General features: G+C 39.3%; 2 long non-coding RNA genes across 2 annotated transcripts; one reads left to right on the top strand and one right to left on the bottom strand.

Moving 5' to 3' along the window:
* Nucleotides 1-409: 409 nt before the first annotated feature.
* LOC119073120 lies at nucleotides 410-921 on the top strand. Its single transcript, XR_005087002.1, has 2 exons — nucleotides 410-509; nucleotides 568-921. It is a non-coding gene; the product is annotated as an uncharacterized LOC119073120 (long non-coding RNA).
* An 11,812-nt stretch (nucleotides 922-12,733) lies between these two features.
* On the bottom strand, nucleotides 12,734-12,950 carry LOC119073122. The gene is made up of 2 exons (XR_005087003.1): nucleotides 12,916-12,950; nucleotides 12,734-12,869 (listed from the first exon to the last, which is right to left on the bottom strand). It is a non-coding gene; the product is annotated as an uncharacterized LOC119073122 (long non-coding RNA).
* Nucleotides 12,951-16,252: the final 3,302 nt, after the last annotated feature.

Here is a 16,252-nt window from a genome sequence, read left to right as displayed (position 1 = left end):
CTCAGGAATTTAATTCTGCGTCGATAAAAAAATTAGAAATTCGTTGATAATTACTCAAGTGAACGTGTTTACAAGCAAAATATTGGGACAAACAATTCAGTTTTGCATAACATTTCATACAGCGATGAACACTCATAATGACCGTCTTTTTCTAAATTTCTCATTTCTCTTACTTCTCTCATTTCTCTATATATTCCTTATGGACAAATGAGAGAAGTTGGAAAAATAACAGATTTAGAAAAATACGGTCATTGTGAGAGTTCATCGCTGTATTACATTTGGAACAAACATTTTAGAGTATTTTATGGCATAAGACCCTGACTTACAGTCAATTGAATAACAAAATAACCTTCACATACTGAAAACATACATCTATGAATGGGTGAAGTTGCTTTATAAGAGATGTTTCGCTTGCAGAATTATTCAGTTGAGAACCGTCATTCATTCGATTACAATCTGTAACTATGAAGTGTTGGATAACCTTGTTTGTAGCAATTGTTACTGTACAGGTATAGTGATAGTTAGTGAACATATTGGGCACTCAAATAAATATAATTCGCTTAACAGTGCATCAGTGTACGAGCGGCATCATCAAAACTCGCTGTGAGTGGTTTGGCATCGACGACTACTGACCGCTCGCTCACAGACCTTTTCGCAACCTTTGGTAACGTACAGGACGTTATTATTAATCGTGGCTCAGGCTCTGCTTTTGTTATCATGTCTACAAAAAAAGAAGCGGACGCTGCACTTAAAGCACTAAACGGATCTGTATTTGAAGGAAAACGCATTAGTGTTAAACATGCGTGATAGTATACACGTACCAGTTGCCATTTTATATCATTTACAATATCTACAATATTCAGGCAAAACAAAAGGTTCTCTGATTTTTTGAATGGATAATAAAGTTTCAGATATAATTTACTTAACTTTTTAATCAGCGTGTTGTTCGGTCATGTGGTCATTACACTCTTAACATTCTACGGCAACGGCTATTTTAACTGTTTTGATGCAGAATTTTGTTGCTAAATTAACAATGAACTTATTTAATGAGATTCATGACAAGCAAGGCCACTTCGTGGCATACCCCGTCACTCATGTAAGTGTCAGTTTCTTAATTATACTTTATATTTCCACAATTTATTTTATTACCTGCCCCATGCGAAAATTGGCTATTATTCGGCTGTTTACCCCCTGCTTCTTCTTCTTTTTCAGCCTGTTTCTATCCACTGCTGGATGTAGGCCTCTCCAACTTCTTTCCATGTCGTACGATCCATTGCCATTTCCTGCCAGTTTGTACCTGCAATATTCTTAATTCCGTTTGTCCATCTCTCTGGTGGTCTACCTATAGCTCGTCTTTTATATGGTCGCCAGTTCATGATCTTTTTGGTCCAACGTTCGTCTGTCCTTCTTGCATATGTCCTGCCCAGTTCCATTTTAGAGATGCTAGAGATGCTAGAGCCTGACCTAGATTCGCTGCTATCGGTACAATGTCAGGTACTCTCCATTTATCTTTATTCCCATTTTACTCCAGTTTAACTTCCTAAAAACACTCTGCAGAATCGCCCTGCGATAACGATCAATTACATGGTGGGAAATTTATATATTCCTACCCTCTGCGAAAGTGCGAAATGTGTCCACAACGAAAAATGAAAAATAAAATGTCTTCATGGAAACACATGTGTGAAATGTGTGAATCAATGATCCGTTCTGGTTTTAGATTGCAGAATGTCAATGTCGGCAGCTTCAAAGTCACCGATATACCCAAATGCGATCGAATTTCTCCAACAGCGTATCGTGACTTGCTTGTTGCTCTAGATCAATACATCTAATTATGATGTTCGAGTTGATGCTTTCTTGTTCGGCTGAGGTACCGGTTTCCAAAAGAAGATCGTGAGATTTGACAGATTGAAGTTGATCCCTTAAGCTTGATACTTCCGATTTGAGCTGTAGTAGCTCGGACGAATGTTACTTTGAGTCGTAGGTTCGAGTTTCTAGTCGAGACCGATTAATTCTAATAGAACGAATTGGTTTCGTCCATACATTTCTTCCATTCATTGTGTGCAGCCAATTTTCGTCTGATTTGAGGTGGTTCTATATTCGACATTACATGAAGCCATGGCACAGAGGTGGAGTCGACTGTACCAGTTACTGTTCGCATGGCGACATTTAGTTGGATATCAATTTTGTCAACATGACAGCTTTTATACCAAACAGGTGTCGCATATTCAGCAGAAGAGTACACCAATGAGACTGCTGCTCTCAACATATTACCATTAGCGCCCCAATTTGCACCAGCAAACTTTTGTAGCAAATTGTTTCGCACTTTCAATTTCTGTGTACGTTGTTCCAAAACATCGCCACAAGCATTTAAATTTTTCCTGAAAGCTAACACATTTTAACACCAAACATTTTCCAAAAAGAATGCGAGTCCAAAATTATCATCAAAATAATAACAATTTTGCCCCGAAAAGTCGGCAAGAATTTAGCCATGTGTAGATTCGTCTTAAGCACAGACACGAATGGCGCTGGAGAAACACTTAACGTTAATTTCGCGAACGATCGTGTTGCAGTTATAAGGACGGATTCACAGAGATTCCACTAACTCACATTTTTCAACTATTTTCAAAAAAGTCAGTCAGATCCTGTACAGTATTCGCCTTTATCGCGATTCGAATCTAATTAATTGCTGGGTCCTAAACCGAATGTCACTATTGATTGCTGCCATCTGTTGGTATATATAAGATTTGTATTCTAGTTTTTGTCTATTTAAGCGCGAACAACTAAGTGTTCGTCCTCTTTGTTATTACACTGTAGCCGATGGCTGCAGTTCATCGTTAAATAAATGTATAAAAGAATAAGAAGGTCTTTTAGTATAAGGCGGAATACCATTTCTGTTCTGCGCACAACAACTTTTCTTCGACGAATTTCAACTGGAAATTTCCACCAACTCGGTGATCTTGCTTTGCCGTCGCGATTCTGTCGGTACTCATAAAAATAAATTAACCACCCGCAGTAACAACTGGCCGAGTCGACCCCGGTTTAAACCAGCCCGAAACACTTGAGTGATCAATTTAATTAATTTTAGTGAAACTTTGACGTTGTTTGCTGACATCGTAATGTATCGATGGAAACCAAACGACAACTGTGCAAATTTCGATAGGGCACATAACATCCAATGATTTATGTGGAATGTTACCGGTCTGATGCTGGATGCTTGAATTTGCTTTTACAGGTTGTCGATGCCTATGTACACTGGAATTGCAAAACCTTTCACCACGATGAAAATAGTTTGAAAGACGTTGGGTGTCGAAATCATATTGGTAGAACGGTTAAACCCGTAGAGGAGATTAGAGGATTTTTTATTTTTATCTAGTGGCCGGAACGCTAATCACTGTCACCGTTAGATTTAATTGAATTTATTTGGCCGGAACGCATCACAGTCGCCATTAGATTTAATTTAGTTTTGAGTTTTGGCCGGAACGTTAATCACTGTCACCGTTTTAATTTAATTTAATCGAGGCCGGAACGTATCACTGTCGCCGTTAGTGGTCTGTATTATTATTTCACTTCACTTCACCGGTTACTTTTTAGATGGCGAAACGAAGGACCATGAACAGAAATGGTATTCCGCCTTATACTAAAAGACCTTCTTATTCTTTTATACATTTATTTAACGATGAACTGCAGCCATCGGCTACAGTGTAATAACAAAGAGGACGAACACTTAGTTGTTCGCGCTTAAATAGACAAAAACTAGAATACAAATCTTATATATACCAACAGATGGCAGCAATCAATAGTGACATTCGGTTTAGGACCCAGCAATTAATTAGATTCGAATCGCGATAAAGGCGAATACTGTACAGATCCCGACTCCGGTTCTCCTAGGTTTAGAGTGGTATAGAGGTAGAGGCAATGCACACGTGCCAGCAACAGTTGAACCAACTAAGCATATGTGGCGTTCTAGTATTCATTTGTAAATATTTTGTGCCTATAAATACGGTTGCTTATTCTAAATAAAATCATATCATTCTGAACTCTCATCGAGTACACATGTTTCTCTTGTGGAATTGATATCCTCAAGTCCCACACATATTTATGCAAAAACTTTTGCAGTGTGGATCTCTGCATGCGCTGACTTTAAGCGCGATTATTTACGTTTCACCTGCTCGTTTCTGACCACCTTCAGCGTTGGAAGTTTACCGGTGCTAACATTCTTAACTCTTAGAACTCGTCCATATGCTCCTTCTTCAAGTACGACTATGCATTTCGAATGCCTTCAATTGTTCACCAGGATGCCATTTGATGTTCCATCTCTTGCAAATTTTTCCCTTTCAGCACTGTGTATTCTGCGTTTTTTTTGCAGTGTTTTCAAGTTCAAAGTCACCGTCGTTGCCACTCGTGCTATAACTACTTTCACGCTGAGAGTCACTTTGCTTAATCTCCGATTCGCTATCGAATACACTTGCATGGTCACCATCCTTGTACACAATTTCTTCGAGACTTTTAATTGTTTAGATATTTGACAATTAGGTGGAGATTGGAGATTTTTTTCTTCGCAAGAGGTTAAGCTGTACTAAGGACTCTGCATACCTAGGTTAGTTGTGTTACTGTTGCGATATCCATTCCGCTACCATGGAATGCACTTAAGGATTAACTAAACGAGCCATCAGAACAGTCGGAGCGTTTGCTGCGACTGAGCCCCGTACAAACCCGTATATCTATTGCGTACGTGACCCTAAAGCGTCTGTCACCCTACTTTGACCGTAAGCCTATTGCGCCGGTTTGTGTAGTTAAAGTAAAATTATTATGGAATGTGTACATCTTAGAAATTGCGCATAGCGCAATTACGAAGCCCCGTACGACGTTCCTTTCAAATGAAACAAAAATTTCAAATCGCCCTAAAATTTTAATTTATTGAGTATAAATACACATAGGGCCCTAGTGCCAGCCTTAGTCCGAGGACCCAAATTTAATTTTTTTTTTCAACTACATTCTATTCGGCCTTCGATTACCTTCCAAATTAAACAAAAATTACGACAAACGGATGAAATTTACGCGAGTTGTATGTAAAATACACATGGGGCCCTAGTAGCATTTCACTTCTAAGGCGCTAACTCACGGTCCACACACCCGATTTTAAAAAACTTTTTGTTCCTGGATTGGTATTACATTTCCATCGTTTGTTTTGCCATAAATATCACCAAAAGACCTTAAATCACTTAGGTGGCCCTAACTCACGAAGGGCCGACCCGAATATGCCCATCTTCGAACTTAGCCTCAATATTTCGACTATCTTTCAGGGGAATTTTTTTTTTTGAAATCGGATTTGATTTACTCAAGATATCGACGTGACGGACAGACGGACAGACAAAATTTTTATTTCGGATTCGTCATCTATGAACATAGGCAAACTCTTTGCCCTTACCGTCTGCTTCGAATTCCATCAATTACACACGGCATCGTAATCTTATAAGATAATCTTATCTTTGTACTTCGTACGGGGCTAAAAATACAAAGATTGGAAAGAAATGCAATACCTCTCAAATATTAAAGTTTTATTACCCTTAATCCCTTCTTTGGCCACTCTGCGCAATCGGCGACTATATGTACTTTCATTTTCCACCACAACAACAAAACCAAATGAACCGTCCGAAGTTTGGGAATCGTCGGGTAATAAACTCATTAGCCTCCTAATATTACATTAGGACCAACGTACCTGAGTACCTGAGGGTGATGAGAACGCTTATTGAGAAGTGTCGTGAATACAACATCGACATAGTCTTGCTATTCATAGACTTCGAAAAAGCTTTCGATTCAGTGGAAACATGGTCGATATTGGACGCATTAGACGAATGTAGAGTAGACTCAAGGTACTCCAACACAATTCGATATGTGTACAAAAGTGCTACTTCATGTATAAAACTTCATAAGAGCACGGAGAAATTCAGAATTGGCCGAGGTGTAAGGCAGGGTGACACCATTTCACCGAAATTATTCACGGCGATTCTGCAGAGTATTTTTAGGAAGTTAAACTGGAGTAAAATGGGAATAAAGATAAATGGAGAGTACCTGAGCAATCTCCGCTTCGCTGATGACATTGTACCGATAGCAGCGAATCTAGGTCAGGCTCAGCTTATGCTACAACAGTTAAGTGAAGAGGCGAGCAAAGTTGGCCTCAAGATGAACTTATCGAAAACAAAAGTCATGACCAACATCGGGGACGATAGAGAAATCAAAATTGGTGACACTGTCATTGAACGAGTCGACAGCTATGTATATCTAGGACATAAACTGAAGTTAGGTCTGGACAACCAAACTGCAGAAATAAGACGTAGGATTGGTCTTGCATGGGCAGCGTTCGGAAAACTCAGACTAATTTTCAAAAGCAAAATGAATAATAGTCTGAAACGCAAAGTTTTCGACACTTGTGTCCTTCCAGTGCTCACTTATGGAGCGGAAACGTTAACTTTAACAAAAGCATCCGAAGATAAATTGAGAGTGACACAAAGAGCCATGGAACGGAGTATGCTCGGAATAACACTCAGAGACAGAATGACGAATAAATGGATTCGACAACAAACCAGGGTCGTTGATGTCATGGAAAGAATAGCATCTCTGAAATGGAGCTGGGCGGGACATATTGCAAGAAGGACAGACGAACGTTGGACCAAAAAGATCATGAACTGGCGACCATATAAAAGACGAGCTATAGGTAGACCACCAGAGAGATGGACAAACGGAATTAAGAATATTGCAGGTACAAACTGGCAGCAAATGGCAATGGATCGTACGAAATGGAAAGAAGTTGGAGAGGCCTACATCCAGCAGTGGATAGAAACAGGCTGAAAAAGAAGAAGAAGAAGAAGTACCTGAGTGTATGACAAATCTTTTCCAATTTTTTCTTTCATTTCATTACAAATTTCCGAGATTGCTCAACCAAATGAATTTTCGTATTTTTGGTTCACTGTTTACAGTAAATCTACAGTCAATCAGTAATGAGTTTATTACCCAAATATTCCGAAACTTCGGACGTTGCATCTGTTTTTTTGCTTAGACGAATTATTCCTAGACAGATAATTCGTGCGGTAGAATTTTACACCAACACATGTAGGCGTTGACATTTTTGGTATAGCTGTCAGTTTAGTATTTTACAAATCCAGTATCGCGAATGAAAAGTTTTGTTTTTATTAGGTCTTTTTTCCATAGGAAAAAAAGACCTATTGTGGGCACTTCATCTGTCCGTCCGTCCGTCCGTCCGTCTGTCCGTCCGTCCGTCCGTCCGTCTGTCCGTCCGTCCGTCCGTCCGTCTGTCCGTCTGTCCGTCCGTCCGTCCGTCCGTCCGTCCGTCCGTCTGTCCGTCCGTCTGTGTCACAAATAAAATGTCATTGATAAAAGTTAAAATTGCAATGCTACTATGAACAAACCAACTCCAGGCAAATCAATTATTATTTGTTATCTGGTAACCAATCGCTCATAGCAGACATTGCAATTTGAAAGTTTGGTAGTTGTTGGTAGTTGGACCCCCAAAATATTTAGCAGCAAAGATGTTTCTTACTCGAGAGACGCACACCGACTGACGAAATTATTCGGCCTGCTTGCCTTTTTATAACTCAAATATTTGGTAGTTGACTACCTCGGTTGTAAATTGCAATGCTACTATGAGCAAACCAACACCAGGCAAATCAATTATTATTTGTTATCTGGTAACCAATCGCTCATAGCAGACATTGCAATTTGGTAGTTGTTGGTAGTTAGACCCCCAAACTATATAGCAGCAAAGATGTTTCTTACTCGAGAGACGCACACCGACTGACGAAATTATTCGGCCTGCTGGTCTATTTATAAATCGAGTATTTGGTAGTTGACTACCAAAGTGGTAGTTGACTGACTACCAAAGTGGTAGTTGACTGACTACCAAAGTGGTAGTTGACTGACTACCAAAGTGGTAGTTGACTGACTACCAAAGTGGTAGTTGACTGACTACCAAAGTGGTAGTTGACTGACTACCAAAGTGGTAGTTGACTGACTACCAAAGTGGTAGTTGACTGACTACCAAAGTGGTAGTTGACTGACTACCAAAGTGGTAGTTGACTGACTACCAAAGTGGTAGTTGACTGACTACCAAAGTGGTAGTTGACTGACTACCAAAGTGGTAGTTGAATGACTACCAAAGTGGTAGTTGACTGACTACCAAAGTGGTAGTTGACTGACTACCAAAGTGGTAGTTGACTGACTACCAAAGTGGTAGTTGACTGACTACCAAAGTGGTAGTTGACTGACTACCAAAGTGGTAGTTGACTGACTACCAAAGTGGTAGTTGACTGACTACCAAAGTGGTAGTTGACTGACTACCAAAGTGGTAGTTGACTACCAAAGTGGTAGTTGACTACCAACATGGTAGTTTACTAATACGGATGTTGTAGATATGTTTACTGTTTGAGAGCTGCACACCGACTGATGAAATTAATCGGCTTGCTTGCCTATTCATAATTCCAAAATTTGGTAGTTGAATACCAAAGTGGTACTTGAATGAGTACCAAGCTAGTAGTAAACAGAAATTGAAAAAAATGAAAAAGACCTCACCAGGCTTCAGCCGGTCTATTCTTGTTCAATATTTGTGTCAATTTATCATTAATTTACTGTGCAAATATTTTTTTTCGAGTGTGGCTTAGGAGAAGAGAAAAGGTCTCAACTTTTAAGTATTTTTTATGAATTGTGTCAAAATTGTGCGAATTCGAAAATACCTTTTCACGAAAACCTTCTACATATTTTTCAATCCATTGGAATAAATCACTTTTCTTCCGGTCTCTGAAAGTTTCCAACTTCATCCCCAAGGTAATCGTTCTAAATTTATTTATTTTCTTTAAATTCAATAGATTTGTGTGGTACAAAATTCGAATTCTTTGTGCTAATTTGCCCACTAATTCTCACAGTATCAAATATTTCGTTTTTTATGTCGGGGACACAATTTTTACGTAATTTTGTGGCAAATGAAGGTACATCTAGTCGATGACCGCGCATACCATCGCTACTATCAGTCGATTCCAGTTCGCAGCAAGCCACAAGTGCTCCGCAAAAGCCAACACTGACGGCAGCTTCACCTCCACAAGATGAGGTTTTCAGAGTCTATAGAGTCGAATTATTTGACACGAGTGACATTGGTTACTAGAAGTATAATAAAGCGGATAGTAAAAGGGAGTGGTCAATCTACACGGAAAGAACTGGCGTTATAGATTTGTATGGAGAAAATCAATTACGATTTAATGAAAAATCGATCTATAACGATGTATTTAATTTCGTAATTTAGTAATGGATGTGTTATTGATTTTCGGGGAATACGCCCAGAATACGATTATCATACTTTAAGAGTCGTGCGAGCCAAGGGGGGAAAGTCAAAAAGTTGCTGTATATATGTTCCTTAGTCCCTAAAATTTTTTTTTGAATTTTTTGTAGTGTGGACTTGCGTCACGCCTGCTTACTAACGTGCAGGCATGATAAAGTAGTTAGGGGGCATTTCGTAAAAAAAAACGATTTGCGTCCATATTGATTTTAACAACAAAACTTTTATGGGATAATTTTAAGCATAACAGCATTTTGCAATAACCATGTTCAAAGACATTTTTTAAATGATAGAAACTTGGTTATTACAAAATGGTGTCAAATAAACACTAATTAGAATATTTTTAAGACCACGAATCAACAAGCTTTTTTTAACAAACAAAATTTTGAACGCCAAATCAGTATACAAATCTTCATACGAATGAAGAAACGACGCATAGAAAAAGAAGAATAAATCGTATTTGGCTCATCTTGTACTTACGTAAACAATTTGTGCGAACATTCAATTTTTGAATATTTCGTCTTTTACTTGCTACCCGTATTATGGTCTAAGAATATATTTTCTTTTGTCCATAAACACATAGGGAACAAGAACACTTATTCGAGAGTTAGAAACTTGATTTCCCCACGCGTGGTTCAGCTTCGTTCCAGATTCACGTGCCGTTGAATCTCTACAAGACAAAATGCCACCAAAAGTTTACAGATTTTATTCTGTCCTTATACATTTTGTTGACAGAATCCCGTTCTATAGTTCGAATTATTGATTGAAGAATCCAGTGTAGATTCAAGTCGTTTCGTTCTTAACCAGAACGTTTGCAAAGTGGATCACAATGGTTACCCAAAACTCATGGATTAACATATTAGAAACCCACCACCAACTAACGAGATGGCGAAGGCAAGGGTGCCAGAGCACCGCATGACATTTCAGTCAATCAATAAACATTCAATATTCCGAAGGTACAAAACTTTATTTTACCTGGAAAACACATTAATTCCAGGGGTGGTGTTATCTAATACGCAGAAAAAATCAAGTTCAAACGAATACACCAGAACAAACAAACAGAGCGTAATTGCTCTTCCCTTTCCCGAGGATCGCGTGAACCGAAAGTGGAGATGAAATGCTGTTTCGACCTCCGGATATAGTGGAGGTCAGAGGTTAGCGGGGTCTAACCATCTTCAGTTGTTTCCACTGGTCCGTTACACGAGACAGCAGTACACTTTCAGTTGAACGAGTTTCGAAAGTTTACAAGAGCAAGTTCATCTTCTGATGGAAAATCGGGAAATAAAGTGGGAAACTGCTGTGAAAACACCCAAGCGCAACAAAAAAACAGAAAAAATTCATTCAAACAGAACCAACAAACAAATTCAAAAAACAAACAAGGCATCAGAACAGTCGGAGCGTTTGCTGCGACTTAGCCCCGTACGACCCGTAATCCTATTTCGTCCGTAACCATAATACGTCCGTAGCCGTAATACGCCCGGAACCCTAATACGTCTACAACCCTCTAATGCGTCTGTTACCAAAATGCAAGTCAAGTTGGGCATGGTCAAATTTACTGAAAGTGTTCATTTTTAAAATTGCGCACAGCGCAATTACGAAAGCCCGTACGAAGTACCTGTCAAATAAAACCAACAATTCACGACATTATTTTAGAAACCCAAAATTTTTTGCCAACTTTCCATTGGGTATTCAATTACCTCTCAAATGAAACAAAAATTAGCAAAATCGGATAATATTTACTCGATTTATGTGCAACAAACACTTGGGGCCGAGTAGCGGCCTTAGTCCAAGGGACCAAATTTAAAACTTTTTTCGCCACGTTCTTTTCGGTATTCAATTATCTCTCAAACGAAACAAAAATTAGCAAAATCGGATGAGATTTACTCGATTTATGTGCAAAAAACACTTAGGGCCGAGTAGCGGCCTTAGTCCAAGGGCCCAAATTTGAAACTTTTTTTGCCATCTATTCGGCATTCAATTATCTCTCAAATGGAACAAAATCTAGCAAAATCGGATGAGATTTACTCGATTTATGTGCAACAAACACTTAGGGCCGAGTAGCGGCCTTAGTCCAAGGGCCCAAATTTGAAACTTGTTTTGCCATCATTCTATTCGGCATTCAATTATCTCTCAAATGGAACAAAATCTAGCAAAATCGGATGAGATTTGCTCGATTTATGTGCAAAAAACACTTAGGGCCGAGTAGCGGCCTTAGTCCAAGTGCCCAAATTTAAAACTTTTTTCGCCACCATTCTATTCGGCATTCAATTATCTCTCAAATGGAACAAAAACTAGCAAAATCGGATGATATTTACTCGATTTATGTGCAAAAAACACTTAGGGCCGAGTAGCGGCCTTAGTCCAAGGGACCAAATTTGAAACTTTTTTCGCCATCATTCTTTTCGGTATTCAATTATCTCTCAAACGAAACAAAAATTAGCAAAATCGGATGAGATTTACTCGATTTATGTGCAAAAAACACTTAGGGCCGAGTAGCGGCCTTAGTCCAAGAGACCAAATTTGAAACTTTTTTTGCCATCATTCTATTCGGCATTCAATTATCTCTCAAATGAAACAAAAACTAGCAAAATCGGATGAGATTTACTCGATTTATGTGCAAAAAACACTTAGGGCCGAGTAACGACCTTTGAGCCCTCCCAACAAGCCCGGGTTGCATCTTACCCAAAAACAATGTTCAGCAACTTTGTTCTACTCGTCAATACCTTTCATTTGATATATCACAAGCAGCTATTGCGTGCGTATTTCGGTAGATATCGTCGAAAGACTGAAAAACACCTATAGGGCCCTAGCTCTGGAAGGGCCGACCCTACCATGTCCATTTTCGAACTTGACCTTACTTTTGTCGATACCAATCGGGGAAAAAAAGAATTTTGAAAAAAGGTTGTGATTTACTCAAGCTAGAGGGGTCACGGACGGACGGACGGACGGACGGACGGACGGACGGACGGACGGACGGACGGACGGATGGACGGACGGACGGACATTTTTTTTATTGCGGATTCGTTATCTATGAACATAGACAAATGCTTTGCCCTTACCGTCTGCTTCCAATTCAACATGTTACAAACGGCATATTAATCTTATAAGCCCCCAGTACTTCGTACGGGGCTAACAAACAAACGCAATAAACGAATCCAACTAAACTAAACTAAACTAGACTCACACCAAATTTCGGATCGTTCTTTCCATGCATTGAGGCCAAGTCATATTTCATCCAATTTCCCAAACTTTCTAATTCTTTTCGTACACCAAGCACCAAATTTTGTTTTTTCTTTTCGAATGACGTTAAATTGACTTTCAGCTGAATGGCCAACCATGGTAAGGTAGGTTTAGTCCCAAACACACCGAGACATATATGTGTCGCGTTTATTTAGCGGGTTTTACATTTTATATAGAATCACCGTTGAAAATAATGTTAAGTTGCCGAAGAAACAGATTGTTTACATTGTACCATTGATTTTATATTGGCGTTCAAAATTTTGTTTGTTAAAAAAAGCTTGTTGATCTGCGGTCTTAAAAATTTTAATTAGTGTTTATTTGACTCACTTGACTACTAATTATGCTTAAAATTATCCCATAATTTTTTTTTTGTTGAACTCACAGGATCGCTAGAAACGAAATGCCCCCGAACTAGCTAACTGTCGTTGCCGATGATGGTGTCCACTTTGACCGTTCGTACGATGCCTCTTTTGTCTGGAAAAACTTTCGTTACGATTCCTTTGGGAAAACGTCCACGGATCTCATTTTCGTCAACGATTCGGATCAAATCGCCTACTTTCAGATGAGGGTTGTCGCGACTATCCGGCCATCTTGCTCGTTTGATAAGCGATGTTCGATATTCCTTCACCCATCGATACCAAAACTCGTCCGCGATTTTGTGTGCCAGTTTCCACGTTTGTGTCGGTCGAAAATTGTATTCCATTTTGACATCGTATTGAGAGTGGTTGGCTCAAGTGGTATAATGTCGTTCGGTGTAATTGCCTTGATGTTGAAGCCGTCAACGTCAGATGATATGTAAGTCAACGGTCGATTGTTGACGGTGTTCACCACTTTGGAGATAGCTGTCGATAGGACTTCGAAACCTGGTAATTGTGATTCGATCAAAGTATTCAGTCCTTCTTTAACTGATCGAACTATACGTTCCCAGGCCCCACCTCGATTTGGTGCTGCTGTACAGTTATATTTCCATTCCACTCCTCTCACTGACAATTTGTTAAGTATTGTTTCATGGTCCAAACTTTTGACGAATTCAGTCAACTCGTTACCCGTTCCTGGTCAAGTTAACGAAAGTCTGACAATTTGGCTGCCATGTACCGGTTCTACCAGCAAAATGGGCAGTGTAGTGTACTGAAACATTTTCTGGAAGTGACACTAAAAGGCCCCTAACTTTGACCCCATTCTCGATGGCTTTCAAATCTATCCGGCAGAAGCTTATCCGATGAATCGTAGATACGAGGTAATTGCCTGAAATTCTATTACTCCTGAATAATCAACCACTTTACGTGTACTGACATGTAAAAATGCTTCAATAATTTATGACTTTTCATACTTTTTCAAGTCTACTGTGTTATTGAGAACGATTGAACGATTCTAATACAATGTGTAATTAACTTAAATTATCCGCAAAGTTTGTGCAGTGTGACTATGCCAAGTCTGTTAAATTATTCAAAAGGTTTAAAGTTTCGATATTTCTGTTCGTCGAAACAACACTTGCCATGCATTGAAGTCACAGGTCAAACTTATTAACTAAATAGAATTTCGATGACCTTGTCCACGTGTAAAGTGTTGATTTAAAGCACGTCAGTTACAAACATGCTGTTGATTCACTTCATAAATTATTCTGTGAGGAATATTGGAGAAATTCAACTTGCAGCTATGGCATGTGTCAAATCTCCATCTTAATTTATTGGTAAGTCACACTATAATGGTTATTTGGATGACAAGGGACGAAAATAAAAAAATTCAACCGTGTGCGAAGTTTGCAGCCCGTGGCCGAAGGCCAGTGCGGCAATCGCACAGGTTGAATTTTTTTACGTCGTGCCATGTGAATCGCATGATGTGATCCACACAACTTTTCATTACAATAACTACGAAAATTGCAATTTGAAATAAGCTGAAACATGAGACTGTCCAGGGGGCGGTAAAAGAAAAATTAATAAATTATTGGCAACGTCCTTTTCTATCACAAAAACCACAGCGATCACAACGACACCAGACGGAGCATATTTTGTTGCTGTCATTTACTTTCGCATCGTCGTTTGAGAGCCGAAAGTACGTTCGCTCCTCTGTTGTTGCTGTCATTTACTTTCGCATCTTCGTTTGGGGGAGGGGGGGGCGAAAGTACTTTCGCACCACTTGTGATGTCGTGGCTTACTGAGAGTTGAATTTTAAAACTTTCGTATCTCGTTCGGGAAGCGAAATTACAATTTTCGTAGTTAATGTAATGAAAATATATTTTTATCTCACATGTTTGTGTGATTATAATTGCATACGGGACGGAATGGCTACGTACTAACCTTCACCAAATTGATACGGATTCTCGCGTCAGACAACTTTACAAGGAATTTTTCTAATGATTGGTACTAAAGTTCACTCAAGCCATAGCACCGCTCCTAGCACAAACACTCGTTTTTTCCAAGGCTGTATACTTTGGGGATGTCACGCAGATAGCCATTTTAATAGATATGCTGGAACGGGAACACACCACGTTTCATACAAACAAATTCACCAAAATTGAATTTGTATGGCGTGGTGAATTTTTTGTATGAAACGTGGTGTGTAACCCGCGTATCTGCATCTGCGTGACCTCCCCAAAGTATACAGCCTTGGTTTTTTCATTGTCAAAAAGCCTTCGCTGATGACATTGTACCGATAGCAGCGAATCTAGGTCAGGCTCAGCTTATGCTACAACAGTTAAGTGAAGAGGCGAGCAAAGTTGGCCTCAAGATGAACTTATCGAAAACAAAAGTCATGACCAACATCGGGGACGATAGAGAAATCAAAATTGGTGACACTGTCATTGAACGAGTCGACAGCTATGTATATCTAGGACATAAACTGAAGTTAGGTCTGGACAACCAAACTGCAGAAATAAGACGTAGGATTGGTCTTGCATGGGCAGCGTTCGGAAAACTCAGACTAATTTTCAAAAGCAAAATGAATAATAGTCTGAAACGCAAAGTTTTCGACACTTGTGTCCTTCCAGTGCTCACTTATGGAGCGGAAACGTTAACTTTAACGAAAGCATCCGAAGATAAATTGAAAGTGACACAAAGAGCCATGGAACGGAGTATGCTTGGAATAACACTCAGAGACAGAATGACGAATCAATGGATTCGACAACAAACCAGGGTCGTTGATGTCATGGAAAGAATAGCATCTCTGAAATGGAGCTGGGCGGGACATATTGCAAGAAGGACAGACGAACGTTGGACCAAAAAGATCATGAACTGGCGACCATATAAAAGACGAGCTATAGGTAGACCACCAGAGAGATGGACAAACGGAATTAAGAATATTGCAGGTACAAACTGGCAGCAAATGGCAATGGATCGTACGAAATGGAAAGAAGTTGGAGAGGCCTACATCCAGCAGTGGATAGAAACAGGCTGAAAAAGAAGAAGAAGAAGAAAAAGCCTTTAAAATTTCAAACATGTATACAAGTGTTATGCGTTTTTATTCACATCAAGAAATCATGACTCCTTTGCTTACACAAAGCCTATTTTGATTGCATAAGCCTTCCAATATTTTTTTTATGGATGCTAGGAGCAGAGCTGCATTTGGAGCCAAGTTTTTACCAAGTGAAGGAAACCTCTTCCTTTCCATAAGTCAAGGAAAGTTCATCTTTCACAGGGAAAATGTATCATCTGAAACGTTGTTTTGAATTAT

This window comes from Bradysia coprophila, unplaced genomic scaffold (assembly GCF_014529535.1).
Source record: "Bradysia coprophila strain Holo2 unplaced genomic scaffold, BU_Bcop_v1 contig_137, whole genome shotgun sequence".
Classification (NCBI taxonomy): Eukaryota; Metazoa; Arthropoda; class Insecta; order Diptera; family Sciaridae; genus Bradysia; species Bradysia coprophila.
The sequence above is the reverse complement of the archived record's forward strand: the minus strand, read 5'-3'. Positions and strand labels throughout refer to the sequence as shown.